We start from the raw sequence: 4,465 nt of genomic DNA on the forward strand, positions 1-4,465 counted from the left end.
AAGTGGTTGTATCGTTTTACATTCCCATCAACAGTGTATAAGTGTTCCAGTCTCTCCACAACCTCTCCAACATTTATTATTTTGTGTTTTTTGGATTAATGGTAGCCTTGTTGGGGTGAGATGATATCTCATTGTAGTTTTGATTTGCTTTTCTCTAATAGCTAATGATCATGAGCATTTCCTTGTGTGTCTGTTAGCCACCTGAATGTCTTCTTTGGCGAAGTGCCTGCTCATATCCTTTGCCCATTTTTTAATTGGGTTGTTTGTCTTTTTGTTGGTGAGGTATTGCTGTATCTTGTAGATTTTAGAAATTAGAAGCTGATCAGATTTGTCGCAGCCAAATTTTTTTCCCATTCTGTAGGTTGTTTTTTTACTTTTTGGTGCAGTCTTTTGATGAGCATAAGTGTTTGATTTTTAGGAGTTCCCAGTTATCTAGTTTATCTTCTGGTGTATGTGCATTGTTAGTAATGTTTTGTATTCTATTTATGCCATGTATTAGGGCTCTTAGCACTGTCCCTACTTTTAATTCCATGATCTTTATTGTTTTAGATTTTATGTTTAGGTCTTTGATCCATTTTGAGTTAGTTTTTGTGCATGGTGTGAGGTATGGGTCTTGTTTCAGTTTTTTGCTGATGGATATCCAGTTATGCCAGCACCCTTTGTTAAAGAGTGTCTTTTCCCCATTTAACGGACTTTGGGCCTTTGTCAAATATCAGCTGCTCATAGGTGGATGAATTTATGTCTGGATTCTTAATTCTGTTCCATTGGTCTATGTATCTGTTTTTGTACCAGTACCAGGCTGTTTTGACTACCTTGGCAGTATAATAGGTTCTATAATCAGACAGTGTGAGGCCTCCCACTTTCTTCTTCTTCTTCACTAATGTTTTACCTATCTAGGGCCTCTTCCCTTTCCATATGAAGTTGGTGATTTGTTTCTCCATCTCATTAAAAAATGCCAGTGGAATTTGGAGCGGGATTGCATTGTATCTGTAGATCACTCTGGGTAGAACTGACATTTTCACAATGTTGAGTCTTCATATTCATGAGCAAGGTATGTTTTTCCACTTATGCAGGTCTCTTGGTTTCTTGCTGTAGTGTCTTGTAGTTTTCATTATATATATAGGTCTTCTATGTCTCTGGTTAGATTTATTCCTAAGTTAAATACTCTTGTTGAGGTGTTAGTACTAATATAACATTTACCAAATTTATACTAGTTATGTGTGTGTTTTTCCTCTACCAGGTCATAAAATCCTGAAGAGAACTTATTTCTCTTTATCCTTTACTATACTTAAAATGATGCAAGTGAATAATAAATGCTTTATATGGGAAAGACATTATCTACTTTGACTTCCAAAAAGTCTTAAGAAAGTTGATTAAAAATGTTTAATTATCTTTGCGATGGTGAAAATATGACACAGACTAATGTAAAGAAGGAAAAGACAGTAGGGATAATGTTCTTTTTCCTGGATGGAAAAGGACATAATGTTCACCACTGATCTCAAAAAGGGCACATTTTTAGACAACAAGGAGCTCTTTAGGGTAGTGAAATAGCAAAATGACAGCACTGACATTTTAATGTGTCCAATGTAAAAGGGAAAAATATCCAAACCAAATATATACAAGGGTGGTTTGGGATCACTATATAGTTGGCCGTCATCATCTCCATGTTTAGTTTTGGGGAAAAAGATCCAACAAATTGCTCAGCCTTACTGGTAAGAAGAGCAGGAATACAACACAGCAGAGATGATTTACCTCCTGCTGGACCCTGGGCACATGTGCGCTCCTGTCTTGGTCACATCAGGTCTGAGCTGCCTCACTTGGCATGGATCACTGCTGGCCCGGGCAGGGACCTCTGACGTAGTCAGCAGTTGGTTGGCCAACATTACTGTATTTTTACACAAATGATGTTCACCTTCTATGTTTGTTTGCCAACCATGCTGTTAAGGATTGACTTGTGTCTCCCCAAAATGTGTGTCAACTTGGCTAGGCCATGATTCCCAGTATTTTGTGGTTGTCCACCATTTTGTGATCTGATGTGGATCATCTTATGTGTTGTAAATCCTAACCTCTGTGATGTTAATGAGGTAGGATTAGAGGCAGTTATGTTAATGGAGCAGGACTCAATCTACAGGATTAGGTGGTATCTTGAGTTAATCTCTTTTGAGATATAGAAGAGAGAATTCAGTAGAGAGGGACCTCATACCACCAAGAAAGAAGCGACGAGAGCAGAGCACGTCCTTTGGACCTGGGGTCCCTGTGCTGAGAAGATCTTAGAGGAGGGGAAGATTGATGACAAAGACCTTCCCCCAGAGCTGACAGAGGGATAAAGCCTTCCCCTGGAGCTGGTGCCCTGAATTTGGCCTTCTAGCCTCCTAAAATGTGAGAGAATCAATTTTTGTTTGTTAAAGCCATTACTTGTGGTATTTCTGTTATAGCAGCACTAGATAACTAAGACAGACACCCTCCCCCCACAAGGTATTTTTGTAAGTGTGTACGCTGATTTTTTTACAGCAACATGTAAAAAAAAAAATACCTTGCAAGGGGGAGATCGAGGTTGGCAAACAAACATAGAAAGCATGTGTTATTTGCATAAAAATATGGTATTAGGTTGGCATTAGTAGAGGGACTGGGCAGTAAGGTTCTAATTAAATCTCCACCAGGGTTGGCTCATCCATTCATTCATTCCACATGCATTTATTGAGTCACTAGGTATACCAAGATGGATAAATAACCATACTTGTCCTCAAGGAGCTCACAGATTATGAGATAAGAACAGTAAAACGTGGTAAAGGCATAGCTCAGTATCTTGGGAAAACTAATGCTTAGACAGTGAAATTTCATTGCTAACATTAGCCATTTCATGATTGACTATTACTCCTTGCCTTCCAACATGGAGTAAGCATCTTGCAAGATAATACATGTCACTCATGATCCTAGAGAAATGACCTCCACAGAAAATGCCCAGTTGTCCTAATTATTCTAAAGTGAAACCCATTAGTCAACAAATGAAGCCCAAGCATAGAGTCACTCTTGAATACAAGGAGACCCTGACTTACGACGTATTCAAGTTATGATGAACCACACTTATGAACCGCACTTCCGACTGTCCTTTTTTTTTGGTACATCTTATCATTAGTAATATGTACTACATATTATGTTGCAGCATGTAACTTGTTGATGTTATGATTATCATGCCAACCCCTAAAGATAAATAAAGATGGGATTTATAAAGATACTGATAATAAAAAGTAATAATAACAAAAACTAAAGAAAACTAAAAAATATTAGGTATTCCACTGTCAAGGATTTCATTTTACTTGAATCCACAGTCAATACCCATGGAAGCAGCAATCAAAAAATCAAATGACATATTGCATTGGGCAAATTCGCTTGCTACAAAAGACCTCTTTGAAGTGTTGAAAAGCAGAAACGTAAAAGACCTATACAACGAAAACTACAAGACACTACTGCAATAAACCAAAAGAGACTACATAAGTGGAAATTACATACCTTGCTCATGGATAGGAAGACTCAACATTGTGAAAATGTCGATTCCACTCAAGCGATATACAGATACAATGCAATCCTGATCCAAATTCCTCTTGCATTTTTTAATGAGATGGAGAAGCAAATCACCAACTTCATATGGAAAGGGAAGAGGCCCCAAATAAGTAAAGCATTACTTAAGAAGAAGAACAAAGTGGGAGGCCTCACACTACTTGATTTTAGAACCTATTAGACTGTCACGGTAGTCAAAACAGCCTGGTACTTGTACAACAACAGATACATAGACCAATGGAACAGAATTGAGAATCCAGACATAAATTCATCCACCTATGAGCAGCTGATATTTGACAAAGGCCCAAAGTCCATTAAATGGGGAAAAGACAGTCTCTTTAACAAATGGTGCTGGCATAACTGGATATACATCTGCAAAAAACTGAAACAAGACCCATACCTCACACTATGCACGAAAACTAACTCAAAATGGATCAAAGACCTAAATATAAAATAAAAAATGATAAAGACCATGGAAGAAAAAATAGGGACAATGCTAGGAGCCCTAATACATGGCATAAACACAATATGAACCATAAATAACAATGCACAAGCACCAGAAGAGAAACTAGATAACTGGGAGCTCCTAAAAATCAAACACTTATGCTCGTCAAAAGACTGCACCAAAAGTTTGAAAAGACAATCCACAGACTGGGAAAAAAATTTTGGCTACGAAATCCAATCAGCAGCTAATCTCTAAAATCTACAAGATACTGCAAAACCTCAACAACAAAAAGACAAATAACCCAATTAAAAAATGGGCAAAGGATATGAGCAGGCACTTCGCCAAAGAAGATATTCAGACAGCTAACAGACACATGAAGAAATGCTCATGATCATTAGCCATTAGAGAAATGCAGATCAAAACTACAATGAGATATCATCTCACCCCAACAAGGCTACCATT

The sequence above is a fragment of the Trichechus manatus genome, unplaced genomic scaffold, assembly GCF_000243295.1.
Source record: "Trichechus manatus latirostris isolate Lorelei unplaced genomic scaffold, TriManLat1.0 scaffold00027, whole genome shotgun sequence".
NCBI lineage: Eukaryota > Metazoa > Chordata > Mammalia > Sirenia > Trichechidae > Trichechus > Trichechus manatus.